This window comes from Vicugna pacos, chromosome 3, assembly GCF_048564905.1.
Source record: "Vicugna pacos chromosome 3, VicPac4, whole genome shotgun sequence".
Taxonomy (NCBI): Eukaryota; Metazoa; Chordata; class Mammalia; order Artiodactyla; family Camelidae; genus Vicugna; species Vicugna pacos.
In genome coordinates, this window is record NC_132989.1 from 60,510,875 (window position 1) to 60,527,742 (window position 16,868).

Below are 16,868 nucleotides of genomic sequence, written 5' to 3' on the forward strand. Positions count from 1 at the left end.
AGAAACTAGATAGAGAGATAAAGTCTATTTTGAGGCCTGTAAGTTTATTTCTTAAAGTTGAGGAATCATACGATTATCACCCAGCACATAATGCTGGTTCTTTTTAAAGAAATAAAACATCTTAAACTTTTAAAAATACGGCTTTGTAATTGAAATTGCATTATTTATAATTGATATACATTAAGCTACATATATATCAAGTGTATAGCTTGATAAATTTTGCCATATATATATTCATGAAACCATCACTACACTCAAGATAATAAATATAACCTTTTTATTGTAAAATAAATACACAGAAAGTATACAAAACAAAGTTGTATAACTCATACACAAAAAAATACTCAGCCACCTCTCTGGTCAAGATGTAAGACATTTCTGGTCCCAAAAGTCTCCATGTACCCCACTAATCACTGTGATATAAATCCTTCACAAATTAAATCCTGACCTAATTTTTTGATAATTTTTTGGTAATTATTTGCTTTTTTTATATTTTAGCAAAATATTCATTTGTGAACATCATAGGTGATTTGTATCCCATTTTTGACTTTATGTAAGTGGAATGATTTAATACATATTCTTCAACATCTGGCTTATTTTGCTCAATATTATGCTTATGAAAATTAAGTAATTTTTGTACAGCTATACAAATTTATGCAAGTGATAATATGATTATTTTCCTCCTATTGTACTTTAATTGGTAAATTACAGTGGTCTATATTTGAATGCTAATCAATCTTGCATTCTTGGAATAAACCTAACTTGGTCAAGAAATGTTATATAGATAGATGATAGATAAATAAGTAAATAGATGTAAACAGCTATATAAAAAGTAGACATATTATATATTAATATATTTTATTTGTTAATCTAATGTTTAGAATTTTTATGTGAATGAGCATATCTGAGCCTCAGAAAATAAGAAATTAAAAAATACATGTTAATGGAAAAGTGTGGAAAGCTTACAGGCCCAAGGTATTTGAACTGAGAGTTTGAGCAATAATTGGCTGACCAGTAGGATGTGCTGCCATTGGGGTGGCCTCTAGGACACCAGACTTAAGATTAAAAATAGTAATTAAAAAAAGCTCGAAGAATCCTTAGTGGTGGCACGCCATGAGGGACACAGACTCGATGAAATTTTTCCATGCAAGTTACTGAACAATAAAAAGCGTGAAAAGCTCCCTGGAGTAGGGGTCAGAAACTAAGACCATGGATTGGCTTCTCCTATTTCATGCTTGTTCCAAGTTAAATGCTCTTTTTGGGAACAGCCAGTGAATTAACTCAATTTGGCAAACCATTAATTCCCACCTTCCTACTCCTTCCCTCTCATCCTTTTTTCTCTCTTAACTTTTATTACTTCATTACTTCCTTCCTTCACTTGTCATTCCTTTATTCTCAATACCTTTCTTCTTCCTTTTTTTTTTTTTGCTGAGTACATATAGTAGTAGTCCCATAAGTTACAACGTGACTCCACAGTATTTGTATGTGTATATTTGTCTTCCATATAATGTATATGGAAGACACATATATTTGATGCAAAAGCCAAAATGTTTATGTAACTACATGTTAACAATGGTTACCTCTACCCAGATTTTTAGTGTTTCTGTTGTCTTGTGTTTCTTTCTATGAACTCTACGGTGCTTTCTAAAGTTTTCTGTATCAAATATGTAGCCATTCCTGTAAACCTCTTGGGGAAAACCAATAAATCCTATTTATTAGCTGAATAATTAAACTTAGTAATTAAACAAGTTAAAAAATTTAGCCAATTGAAAAAACAGAGCAGTTCAAGGATGCAGAGAAATATTAATTGGAAAAATATGTTTATAGAACTTAAATTTTAAGATTGTTCTTGAAAAAAAGAATTGGAGAAAAAGTTCCATTTGCTGACACTTTACACACTCATCTATTTTATAATGTGAAAAAATATAGAATCAGTATTTTAAAAATATTTTTGATAAGCTCCAACTGACCTATATTATGCTAAGAACATTTTCCCCTTAATTTTTAATATCATGTGCCATTTAGTGAAAGCTAATCCATATGTTTATGATTCCTTTAAATTAAATTATCAAAATATTGATTTTAGGAGCCACTTGATATCTAAAGAGAAATTTAAGCGTTTCAAAAAGTTAAATTTTTTAGAAAGATTATTTTATTGAACTAATGGTAGGAAATCAAAATGTTATGAAAGATTCAGAATTATTTTTAATGTTGAACAATATATTTTTTCTATGTTAACAGAAAATATATACCCCTATTTAAAACGGAGTGAATATGTTTCTCTGGGTGAGTAAAGTTAGAGTCCCTAAGTCCCATTCCGCTTTTTAGCAACTGTATGCAAAATACATACAAAGGCTCCTTTCAGGATAGTTTACTATATGTTTTCCACTTTTGCACATACCACGTGACAAAACTTAATAGCTCTTTAGTTAATTCCCCAATAAATTTTGAAAATAAATCAAAATAATGTAAATTCAAGTTTTGTTCTGTTTGTTTCTCTAACACTTACATAAGCATGTGTCTACAAACACATTCATGTGCTTCATGAGTTTGAAAACATGCAAATCGCATGGGAAATATTTGTCACAACACTTTCAATCAATATATACCTATTCACATCTGGAAGAGTTGAAGCCTGTATAGCCTGATTCTGTTCCTGTGGAAATGAAGAGGTGTAATTTCATCAAAACTCTGTTAGCAAATCTTTGTAAAAATACATTTTGGAAATGCCAACCACCTTAATTTTGTTTCCTAGCAGCCCATATCATGTCATAACACTCAAATATATGTCAAATGAAGTAGTTTAGTGTTTAATATTATCAGTATTAATATAGTAAACATAAATATTATTTAAACATTATTTAAATTACAATATATTTTGGTGTTTAAAATATGCCAGATAATGTGCTAAGAGCTTTATATATTTTAATTAGCCTCACAGAAAAGAAATGCTTAATTCTCTTTGCCTCTACTCTATTTTCTGAGTACAAAAAAAGTCTCCCTCCCACAGATTACTTGATTTATTTCATGAAAATTTTCCTTCAAGTCTTCCATTTATCTAATTATTAAATGAATGCTAAAGCTTACATATCACACTTACTTATCACATATACCTCATACATACATATTGGGTTTTTTTTTATAGCCATCTTAGATTACATCATATTCCTCAAGATTTTCTTTGCATAGTGTGTAGGGGCATCAGCTGTAGAGTTCAGCAGTCCTGGGTTCATTTCTTGCCTTCTTCATATAGTAGGTGTGTCACTTTGTGCAAGTTAAAAAACTTCCTCAAACATTAGTTTCCTCATGAAAATAACATTTAATTGGAATAATTGCTTTCAAGATTTTAAGTAAGATAACTGCATAGCCTAGTTCCAGGCATAGAATGAGCATTTAATAAATGGCAATATTGATGTCTTAGATTGCATAAATTTATGTTATACCCATTGTGCATATTTAATTTGGAGAGAATTTCAGAGCAAAGACTCTTAAGTCGAGTAGTGATACTACTTTCCTGGAAGGGCGTATCACAGTCCTCCTAGAGGCTATGTAAACCATCCCTCCTTCCTGTCCTACTTCTCCTTACCTAGTTCCAGATTCACTCCCTGAAGGATCATTTTCTAAAGGTTAATTTGATAAAAAATCATATTGCTCATGTTTATTTGTTTCTTTTCACTACTTTGAACACATTTACAGTGTTTTACTACATGGAGTAGTTTTGCTAACCACTGGAGTTTCCTGCAAAGTTTTATTTGAAAGTTTTTACTTTGTCTTCCTCAGTGTTTTCAGTGGTTTTAATTTGTCTCTCCTTGACTACTTGTTGCTATAACTGGAAGGAACTGAAATAAAGAAGTAGAGATTGTCTGAGAGCAGGGACTGCCATCACACAACAAATCCCAGACTGGAGGTGACAGAGATGGAGGACTTAATAGAGGAATTATGTAAAATATTGTTCAAACCAGAATTCATTTGAGAGGGAAAAGGGACACTAAAATATTTAACATAGGTGATTTTGTCTACCACAAGTGAAAAAACTGGAATGTTCTGGGCCAGGATATCTGGTCGTACTACCTAGGGGACAGACTGGAAAGGGATTTGGGGTGACAGGTGAAGAAGGAGATTGACGTGCAGTGAAAGAGGAGATTGAAATAACAAGATGTAATAAAGGAGGCAGATCAGAGAGATGGAATAATCTGTGTCAGAAGAGTATATTCATAAGACTGTATTCAAAATATATTCATGTGGAAGAATATATTCAAATACTTATTCAAAACTGTATTTTTATGAATATGTAATTTATTCTTCATGAAAACGTTCTTCATGAAAATATTTTCCTGATGGGTATATTTTTATGGATATATTTTTCTATCAGGGCAGAGAGAATTAAGCATTCCTTAAGATTCTGTTATGAAGACAAACTGAAAAGTGGTCAACTAAAACTTCACCGAAATCTTGAAAAGATGGTGAAAGTATTTTTTCCAATATGGACTGTTGTACTTTACTATTTTAAGTTTAGCAGATAAAAGTACTAAGCCTTCATCAAATTGACTTCGGGGAATTTGCTTGTTGTAAATAGGCTTTCAGGGATTTGCCTGATAAAATTTTGAGTCCAGAGAAAAATATTGAACATAATTAGTATTAGGAATCAAAACTTATAAGAATTAAAATTGAGATTACTTTAATTTTGGGCCATTGTGTGTAATTGTAAAGGGAATATATTTCTATAGGAAATTCTTGGATTGCTTTATATCTTTTTTTTATTGGCTGCTCCAGTGGAAATCCTGTTGGGCAGGGATTAGCCAAAATGTGGGTAGGGGAAAGGGTAAGAAGAGAATGTGGGAAAAAAGTGGGTAGGAAGAAGCTGAAATTGGATTGGAATTCACTACAGAGGTAGAATAATCAGGTCCTTACCACAGAGTTTAAGTTGTCTTCTGTGTTTTGAATTTAACAGTTTAAATATTCTTGGGGAGGGAAATATTTTCTTAGCATAAAACACAGGTGCAGGTACTGTGCAGCCAAGGAAAAGCATTTGTAAACATTTGAACGTCTTTCCAATGGCATGGTCCAGAGCCAAACTTTCAGTCTCCCTCAGTGGCTTAATTTTCTCATCACACTCAAATAGAGATTGCCTGTTCTCAGTGTAATGAAAGGACGATCTCAAAGTAACATGAGGAATCTTCGTGTAAAGGCAATGGGGGCTAAAATAATCTTCAAGGGAGTTAGCTATGTTTGTTCAGCAGCAAGACACTTTTAAATGGAAAGTGTTCTCTAGCTGTTTGTACTGGACAGTGATAATTTACATTCCAGTCATCTCACTTAGTCTCATTGGACTGGATTCTCCCTTTTAAGTTAAGAGGTAGTTGGCAGAATGTTTCCCCTGGCATAGAGAAGAGAAGAACTTTTTCTTTCTATGTTTTCAGACTTTTCAGAGCATTTGTTTACATGCCAGGTTATGACAATAAAAGCTAGAAACAACAAATTACTGTAGGTTTTGGTAGATAAGAGAAGTCCACTTTTGCTAAGAGGTCAGGATCCTTTTTGGCATTAACTGCCTTGATAATGCATTTTTTCATTTTTCACCTTCTTAAGTTCTCCCTCTGGACAGAACTGCATGTTCTCAGAGAATGGGCAATATTTCCTTCTTCCTCTCAATATGTAGTGGCTCTGACAGCCTCCATGTGTGCCTGTTGTTTTCAGAGAAGAGAAACACTTGTTTCCTATTCTGATACATTTTACTTTCCCTTACTAAATCCTGATTGTTTCTCTCTCTCTATCAGAATGTATGTCCTTAAGGACTGTTAGGTCATAAGAATCATTACCAACATTCCTTTCTTTGTGAGAAAAACATTCTGGCATCTAGAATGTCTGTGTGGGGGTTGAACTACTGAGTCTTCTTCCAATATTGGAATTTTTGATGTTGACAAATGTTTTGAGAATTCTTTTTAGAATTACCTTGCCATATTTTTCCATTGGGTTCCAACTCATTTTGAACAGTTTCTCCTTTGGGGATAAATACTATTTATATTGAGGCCATCGCTTCTCCAATATTTGGATGGGGAGGTAGGAAGGAAAGGAAAGCAAAGGGTGTTATGGAAATCAAATAAGACAGAAATACCTTTAGAATTCTTTCAGAAAGCCTGCATTTCTAATTCTATGAATTAGATATGATTATACTTAAAAGACTGATGTTTAACAAGTGATTATTTGACAGTGTGAATGACAAACTTCAGTTACACAGAGTTGTTTTCTAGGTGGGACTGATTCACTTTTAACAGCAAGGAGGCTTTATGTCAATTCTGATTCCCAATTGCAGTGGGCTCGACAACATCCCATTTGCCCAATCACGTGACCTTTTATTACTCTAAAATGAACCTTTAAAAGCCTTGTAAAATGTGAAGAATAGATACATTAAGTTGTTCTCAAGAAAAAAATGTTTCTTGAAATACCATTTCACCAATGACATGTTTCATAAAAGTTAGTAATCTACTATCAGAAAATACTTATTCAAGTTAGTTTTCTATCTAGTGGTGTTATTCAAACAGAACAAGTAAAGTAGGTAGGTATATAAAAAAAAAGGGCAAAAAGATAACACTGGCCTGAATAAGGCTGGATCTCTTCAACAAATTAAGGGTTACAGGATGCAACTGAAAAATAACTACCCATTCTTGTCAGGACTTAAACTCCAGCATGAGCTCTGGTGGAGGTCCACAGAAAACCCTTGTTTTGGGAAACAAACAATTATTCTGGACATGTGGCATGGCAAAGGAATTGGAATTTGGCAGGCTCAGCTGCATTAATTTTGCTCTGGGTGTAAAATATGTTAATTTACCACTGTCTGGAAGAAATCATGATGAGTCATTCACAGAGAACTACTTAGAATCCATTTCTAACATTTCTAAGTATTTGTTGCTTTGGCCATTGCTTTTTCTCTTCATAAATTTACTTTTTAATAACTTATAAAAATAAGTGTAAAAAATCTTTTAATTTTATTTCACATGAAACAAATTTCCAACAGAAATTTTTGAGTTGAATAAACAGTTGAGCATACTTATTTTCCATTCTGAAATTATTTGTATTTTCTGATCATGGAATGTTTTATGAAAATGGAGCAGGATCCTTCTTCATCCTTTTGGTAATATAAATCATTTCTTTCCAATTTCTTGTTAAATCAGAACCATGCTCTAGCCATAAAATAGCTCTCCCTATACTGAAAAATTTTACCTCCACTTTCCAAGGATTCAGAATCTTCTTGGGTAATAGCTGTGTGTTGAAGCAGAAGACTGTATTGAAAGCAAAAAAAAAAAAAAAAAAGAATCCAGTGGGTTAAAAAAGGAGTTTTGTTTTGTGATCTCAAAATATCTCCATATTTGAAACATAGCACCCCTACTACACAAATAACCCATCTTCGGCAGATGTCTCAGACCTTGTAACAAGAAGTTTCTTTCACAGTCTACAAAATTACAGCATCCAAGCTCCTCTTTTCCCAACCATAGTTCATATAATTAACATTAATCCTAAATTAAGCAATTTGAAGATAAAATATAAAAGTCTACCTGGGTTTATAATCAACCATTAAACAGTTGACATTGAGCCATTGAATAAAACAGATACAGAGCTTTGCCACAACGAAAGAAGTAAAAAATAACAGAATAAAATGACTATTTGGAGAAATTGTTTAGCTTTCTCTGTTTTGGAGAGAAAACACAGGTTCTTAAAATGCTGCCACCTTCCTACCTGTTTTCAACTAGCAATGAACATGGAATTATAAAAATTTGCACACATACCATTTCTCTTAAAATAGCACTAAACGTATGTGAAGTCTTCGAATTAAAGCTCTCCCCCCCAGCACACACCCCAACTACAGGACATTGTAACCACAAATGCCTTGAGATATTGGCTGAATCATCCCCTTTCCAAAATTGTCCATCTGTCTTTGAAAGTAGTTGTAATCTGGAGGTTTAAGTTGACTTACTCACTGAGCTGCCTGCCAGTTTAGATGCACTTTGTAGGTGGAAAATTGTTGGTCTTTGTCCCTCCCAGCTTGCAAGTAAAATGAAGCTGCCAAGAGATAAACACATTCTAAGTTTATCATGCTATTCTTGGCCTCAAACTACAAGCCAGAAGGCAACTATTGCTCAAGGTACCGTGTTTACAAGTGTTCAGTCCTCCGCTGTTTCAGAGACCCAACAAGATGGAATTTCTTCCTGCCAGCCTGTATTTTGTTTTTTCTAAGCTTTCATATTTCTCAATTCCTTTTTAAAAAGTAAGGAAAGGGAGCAGCTTCTTTGACAGCATATTGAAGATTTGAAGTCTCATTAAAATTTGGATTGTGATATTTTGGGGTTTTCTCCCCCAGAGGCACCATAAGTTCCTAAAAAGGCTAGAAGCTTCTTTTTATAATTATCGTTGGTGTCACCATATTTATCATCATCATCATCATCACTATTATTTTACTTATAAGTGAAAAGATGTATACTTTTAATTGAAAAGTTAATGTATTTTTCATAGGTCTTTTCAATTTTCGCTGTTTATTCTTTCCCTTATTTGTTTACTGAATGGTCCTTTAACACATTTATTATTATAAAATCCATGTTTCTCTTTTAAATGGTACAATTTTTCTTCTAGTGGCTATATTGAAAATAATTAATACTTAATTCATTTGACAATGTTCTGAAAACCCAAAGAAAGAATTTTTCCCTTTTTTTTTTGAGAGGAGTACTGAGCTAACTTTCTTCACAAATGTCTTCCTGGCTGCATTAGATAACAGGATGTATTGCGTTCATACATCTTAAATATAAAAGAGGAGTATAGCTATATCACATCCTATATTGGCACAGTATATTGACATGTATTATGTATGATGTTACACTGTTTAAATTATTAGAGATCACATTAAAAGAAATTATAATGAGATGGGGCTTTTTACCAAATCTAGACTATTTGGCAAAGATATGATAATCAAGTTCAATCCTTGATTTACAAATAAGACTTTGAGCTTTCAGAATTTTTATAACTATATTCTATATCATGATTTCTTTGCATTTCATTAAAAGTAACATTCTCTTCAGAGTTCTGCATCGTACATGTGTAATTTACCTACAGAATCAGAGCTTAATTGTTTTCTTGGATGTGGTAGATGTAAGTCCATATCCTGGAAAATATTTTTGAACATACTCTCACTAATGTCTCTTTTTTCAGTGGTTTAATGTTACTGCAAATTAAATTCCATTGACTACATGACAAATGAAAAGAACAAAACAGGAAATTTTACTTGTTCTAGTCTAAATTCTAAGGGTGGAGAAGAAAGCTTTGCAATAACCTACTCCGGGAGAGTGCAAGGAAAAGTGTATTGTCAACTTGAAGCATTATTTAGGACATTGGAAGGAATAAAATTAAGTCCTCGATAAAATGGGCAGAGAGAGCTTTCAGGACTATCACCTCTAAGGGTTAGAATAGACTCCACAACCACAGATAGCCTCTGAAGATGTACAGATCAGATAATGGAGAACAATGGTTGAGTGCTCTATTTAAAAATCAACCATGTGTTATTTTGTTAGATTTACCTGCAGCACTCCAATAACAAAAATGAGTTACATTCTGATCAATGCCTGTAAAGATGTGAACTGCCTTTCCCCTACATATTCAACTCAAAGTAAGCGGCAGGACTCTTGTGTGTTCTGAAGACTCTCTGGACAGAGGCATTTGATGCTTTGCTTTATAGATCTCTTGCTCATGATTTATTACTCTAATCGTGTTTTTGGTGTTCTTATCTAACACAGAACGATTAAGTAGATCCTTAAATTTGCTATAATAGTTCAAAATTTACATTGTTAAAAAACGTGTAAAGGCTTCAAATTTGGAAGTCTAAGAAATGGCCTAGGTTTTGAGGGAGTAAGGAACTGATTGGTCATTAATGCCAAGCAGTGCTGGCAGCTACTATCGTTTGATTGAACTAATGTGCACTTTCTACAACTGGTGGAGGAGACTCTCCCAGACCACTGTGATTTTGGTGGTGTTAGAGGCACCGGATAGGTAAATCTCTACCTATCTAGACAAATAACTAATGTGTTAGGAGTCATTGTGGAGAGACACCTCCTGAATTGTACTTTACAGTCCTTTGCACTGTGCACATTTATTTGATTACTTTTTTAAAGCCTGATTCTTGGCTTAAGCTAAATGTTAATAGTCCCAGAATTACAGTAACGAAGTGGGTAGGTTCCAGCATTCAGTGTCACTAGTAAGAAATTAAATTTTTTTGTACTGGGAGCTCACAAATAAAGGAAAAATTTTTTTTCAAACCAAGTTTTTCTGAAAGATTAATAATTATTTTAAAAAGTAGATAGTTTTCCTATTTCTAAATTACTTTTGCATTACCTATTGAACCAGGATTTTCTTTTAGTTTTCACTTTACTCTTCTGTTGAAATCTTTCTTGTTGAAACAGTTGCTTTCCATTTTGTCGTGTGAATGTCCTTGAGGGGTATGTGTGAGGTTACGTGCTGTGATTTAGTAGTAGTATAGATAATACAGTGATAATGACAACCCTTCAATCTCAAAATCCGAGTGGCTTAAACAAACAAAAGCTTACTTCCTACTTATACTACGTGTTCAGTGAATGAAACAACGGTTGTCAAGTTAGTTACTCTGTCACAGTCGCTCCAAGACCCAGCTAATGGAGGCTTTATCTCCACACACACTTTGATGATTATTGAGGCAGGAAAAGGAAACAAGGTGAAATATTCCGAGGCTCTCTTAAAGCTTCTTTTTGGAGGTGACATGCATCACTTCCTTTCACTTTTCTTTAGCCAAAGCAATCCTGATCCTAAACATGATAGAGACTTGTTTGTACCCTGTGTTTTGAAGGAGGAGTAATGAAAAAATCCTGAACAGACCTAGGTCTTGACTACCACAGGGATAATATTTATAACTATTAAGGGAGGTCACTTTTTCTTAAGCCACCAGGAATATAAAAGATTTGATACAGAGTTCTGTTTTCTGCCTAGCATTAATTTAATACTCGGGTATCATTTTGGCAGATTTTGAGGCCTTACCTCTGCCTAAGTCTTGCTTTATTATGAATGCCATAATTAAGCCATGACAATTACTTCCGGGGAAATTTCAAAGGAATTCTACATGGCAGGATCTGTTTCTGTCTGTAGACTCTAGTGAATTATCAGAAGCTACTTAAATCTAGTTGGAGGTAAACTGTGTCCTGTGCCCATGCACAGCTGAAGTGGGCGAAACAGGATCTAGCATATATGCCAGCGTATGATATGGTATCATATAAAGGCACCTGAAGATATGCAGCAAACATGATCCTTGTTATGAAGCATGCAGTTTCAGTGCTTTCAGATCAGCTTGAAATGGACCATCTGTCCATTGTGTGGCATATGTGACATAAAGAGTTTGTTTCTTTAATCTTAAGCATTATACTGGAAGTACTAAGTAGTTTCAATAATTTAACTTAAAGGAATCAGTGCATTTTACATAGAAATATAAAATTGCAATCAACTAAAACATCCCACTAATGACCTTAAGGAAATCTTGATGCCTCCTACCTATTTTGGTGTCTTATTTTGGTCTGCCACGTCACTAGCAATAGTGACATGAAAGTTGTCCCAAATCTTGTGTTTTACAATTTCCCCCAGCTAACGTAGACACCAGATATCCAAGAAAAGACCTAGAAAATCTCCAAGAGGACAGTACAGATTTACATGTGCTGTTATTGTTGCCTGTTTTTGCATACTATCTTCTAATAATTTTCCCCTTACAACCCTCACCTCATTTGCCTGAAAGATACTATTGAGAAAGAAGAGCTGGGTTGTTATTCTTAAAAAAATTCATGAGAGTATGTTCAAATAAAATAAATAGCAAAGGACTGGAGGCTCTAAGCAAGCAGAGAGAACAATCTAGAATCTCCAGAGAGAGAATCTAGGAAACTGAGTGAGACAATATGGTAAATGAGACAGAGACAGAGACAGAGACAGAGACATGGCAAACAGGAGCAGGCCTCTAGAGCTACTTTGATCCTTGGTGTCTTCCTTATTCCACTTCCCTTTTTCTCAGAATGGTCTGATTAGGTTTCTTTTCTTTACATTCAAAAGCTTTGTCTAGAATAGTGAAGGTCTCTTAATTCTATCTAGCAGAAACTAACATCTTGCTTTAAGAAAATACCTGAAATTACAATTATTCTGACTATATTTAGGTGTTCATGCTTGGTGGGCTCCATGATACTGTTTGTGAGTTTCTAGCTAGCTGTCTAAATCTTCATATAAAAATATGAGGATTTAACTTTTACCTAAGGAAACTATTCAGCTATTTTAGAAATTACATGGAACTTAAGCTTTCTGTATTACTGGTAAAAACATGGATGTTGTTTATTGTTGATTATTTATCACTGATAAGTTGAAAAGTTAAAAGATCCCTGAAAAGTTCCCAGAGAAAGAATAATAATTGTGTGGTCACACAATTGAAAGTGTAATTTTCAAGGTATAACCATAGGCTGCTCTTCCTGAGGTATATGCCATACCACAGTGAGGCAGCTGATCTGCAGTTTTCTTTTTTATTAACCTGTATTATAGGCAACATCTATACCTTCGTGACTAAAGGGGGATTAAAAAAAGAACTTAACAGCATATGGGTGCAATTTGTTGACTGTTTCTATGTTTGGGGATTTAAGACAATATGTAATTATGCTTGAGAAGTCAGCCCCTGAGATACCAAGTAAGGATAGTGGATTGCTGTTACACCTAGTTGCCATCAGCTGTTATAAGTCACCTGGAAAGATTATTCTCCTTCTTTTAGATCTAGATAGTTTGATGCCTTTTTTTTTTAACTTAAGCAAAAAGAAATTACATTTATCTTCAAAATATTTTTGAGACAACACATAATTTCGATTCAGTTTTAAGAGTTGGACATCACAATAGGCATAATGAAATGACTTACTAGCAAAGTTGGATCAGGTCAAGATGAATAATACTGAAAGCTGTTAATTTACATTGTCATCCTTTTTATTTCATGAAATCAGTTGCTAAGACTTAGGCTGGAGTGCCGATGAACTAATTCTAAATTTATTTGGTAATGCAGGACCTAAAATAGCTAAAATGATTTGGCTTTTCCAACTTTGGAAAAAAATGTGGGTACTTACTCTAGTTAATAAAAATATTTAATACAAATCTCCAGTAATCAAGACACTGTGATAATGGCAGAGGTATCAATGGAACATAACAGAGAATCCAGAAACAGACCCACAAATATAAAGTCAATTGACTTTAGATGAAAATACCAAGGCAATCAAATGGGGTAATGATCATCTTTTCAACTAATGGTATTAGAATAATTGAACAGCCATAATCAAAACACACATACACACAGCCAAAAACAAGAGGGAGAGAGAAAAAGAATGAATGAACTTTTTCCTTTCTTTATATCATACACAAATATTTAATGGAAATATGTTGTAGACCTAAATAAAAGAGTTAAAACTATAAGTGCTTGAAGAAAACAAGAGAAAAACATGTGATTTGGGTTAAACAAATGTTTTTAATATATGTTGACAAAAATACAATCCATAAAATAAAAGATTTGATTATTAGACTTGATCAAAATTAAAATCTTCAGCTTTTCAAAAGACACTTAAGAAAATGGAAAGATTAGCCATAGACTTGGAAAAATATTTGCAAAAGTCGTATTTGATAAAGGGCTTATGTTCAGAAAGCATGATGAACCCAAAAAACCCAATGTTATGTAAACAAGCAACCAAATTAAAAAACGTACAAAAGAGTTGAATGGACAATTCACTAAAGAAGATACTCAGCAGCATTCGTCACTAGAGAAGGCAAATTAAGCTGCAACTAGATACACCACTATACCCTGCTGAAATTAAAAAGAATACCACACCAACTGATAGTGAAGCTGTGGAATGACTTGAACTCTGTATGTGAATACTGGAAATAAAAGATATAACCACTTTAGAAAACAGCTTGGAATCTAAAAAATTAAATGTATTCCCACCATATGATACAGCCATTCCATTTCTAGATATTTACCCAAGAGAAGTAATAGCGTATATCCACATAATTACTTGCACAAAAATATTCATAGCAAATTTACTATTTACTTGTTATAGGCAAAAACAGAAAATAATTCAAATGACCATCAACAGGTAAATGTGTAAACAAATTGTAGTATATTCATAGACAGAATACTACTCAATAATAAAAACACAACAAAATGGGCAAATCTCAAATAGTTACGCTGAGTGAAAGAAGCAAGACCGAAAAAGGGTACTTATGGTATTGCTTCCAGTTGTATAAAATTCTAGAAAAGGCAAATTAATCTATAGTAGCAGAAAACAGGTAAGGGAGTTTACTGGAGATGGAAGGTTGGGGAGAAGGAGTGTAGGGCTGGATTATAATGGGCATAAAGAATTGGGAGGGGTAATGTATATATGTTCATTACCTCTATTGCAATGATGGCTTCATAGGTGTAATCATGTCAGAACTCAGAATTCTACATCAAAATGTGCACTTTCTTATACATCAATCAAACCTCAATAAAATCAAGAGTAATGTGTCTGTACAAGAGCAATGAAGACACCTTCATTGCCATATGATCGGTAATAGCAGTTTTCACATGGATCAATTGTGACAATTTGCGTTTTTTTTTTAATGAAATGTGTGTGGGTTTTGACCATCAGACTCTTTAACACATCTCCTAGTGAGACGTAAAACTAAAGCTATACCTAAGAAATATGTGGATTTGAAATGGTGTTTAAAATACCTTACTGACTATTCATATAAATGAAATAATCAATTTGGCTCTGATAATCAATTCTTAGATTAGAGACAGCTGAAATGCACAAATCAATGATGTGCATGGGCTAGCCCTCTGTGACCCATTGTGGTCTTAATAACAAATGTCATTATGCAATGTGACTGCATAAACTACCACAATTTATATCCACCCCTGCTTATTTTCTATTCTAAAGAATAACTCTGAAGCTTTGCTTAAAGGAAGTGAAGTCTTTTGTTTCTCCCTGAGGTTGTCATACCAACAACAATTATTTAGCTTTAATTGGCCTGTAGGAGGTCAGGATCAGCAGCCTAAAAATGCACTTTAAGGATTTCAGATTTCAGCTCAGTGGTTAAATTATAGCAATCTTTCTCTTGATGGTAATATTCTGAAAATGCCTATTTTAGAACTCTTGTTCACCACCACCCCTCCTCTTTTTTTGCTCAATAGGAAGTTTCAGTCCATTTGTAAGGAATCAACTTAGGGTGCCTGTGGTTCTAAAATGTAACTGTTCTGTCTCTTCTTAAATTTATCCTACTCTACTTCTTTGGAAATGAATGTGAAACAATGCTTCTGTATTTTCAAAAGTATGCCATACAGTTTTCAGTATATTTTATTGTGTCTAAAAATGAAAACACTGAAAAAAGTTGAAGCCAACCTAAATCTGATTATTTTATAGCTACCTAAACTTTCATCTTCCTCTCTACTTTCTCCCTTTTTTTACATACAAAAATTTCATTTTTTCTACTCTGTATCTGCCTCATCATGCTCATGTGTAATGTATCCATCACAGCTAAGGACCATAGCCATATGTTTAGCAAAGATAAATTAGAAATGAAACAAAATATGATTTGATAATATTCAGGTTATCAATACTAGTCTTTTGTTGGTTTAGACTTAAAACTTTCTCGTAGTCTTTAATGCTGGCTTGATTTTCACAATTATGATACAGTTTACCAAATCAAGCATTTAATAAAAAAGACTGAGTCAATGTTTTCCCATGTTGATACTTTAAACAATGACACAGTCTTCTAAAAGCTATTCAAGATTTCTCTTTACAAAAGAAATATAAACAGATTATTAATTTATGACTATGTTTTTTCATTCCAGAGGACTAGAGTATCTTTTCATCTTTAAAGAGTGTGTGTGTGTGTGTGTGTGTATACACACGTTCTCCAGCTTTGGCTTTATCTACTTCCTTTCTTTTCATTCTGTTCCTCAACTGTGACAGTGTACAATTTGGGTAACTTTTTGTCCCTAATTATAATTTTATAGTATCATCTATTTCTTCTAGAGTATTTAACTCCTATATCCAGCAGGCTAGACATGCTTATTCCTTTAAACATAGCCCCTAACTGTCCCAAAATCTTGACAGGAAACTTTGAATGATAACAAGTCAAATAAAAATGAGAAATTTTCACCCAGCTTTTAAAACACTTCAATCAACTATTACTCATTCTAGAAAAGAAGTTAATAATTTTACTCAGAAGTTCTGGAGAAGGTAGCTTTACAGAGGCATCACAAACAACTTTGAAGAATTATTTCAGTTAAAAAAAATGGGGTTTGCTATGATACAGTTTATCCTTCTATTAACTGATAATGCTGGTTAAGACTACAGTGTGACAGGAAACATTATGTCCCAACCCTGACTTTGTTGCTTCTTAGCTCTGTAATTTAAACAAGTTAACATTTTAAAACTTCATCTGTAGAATGGCAATGATAATTTCCACTTCAACGTGCGAATGTGAATGGTTAAATGGGATAATGTGCATTAGATACTAAACACTAAGTGAGCATTCAGTAAATAAATAATAGAATGCTGAGGGAATAAAATAACTAGATGAATCTAAAAAGAGAGCAATCAAATAATGTAATTATGTGACTTATTGAACAAAAAAAATTAAAAAGTAAGTTTTAGACTAAATCAATTGTTTTGAAACAGACTATTTTATAGAGCAGTTTTAGGTTCACATTAGAACTCTGGGCAAGGCACAGACTTCCCATATACCCTCATCCCCACATTTGCATGATCCCCCCCATAGTCAGCATCCCTTACCAGACTGGTACATTTGTTACA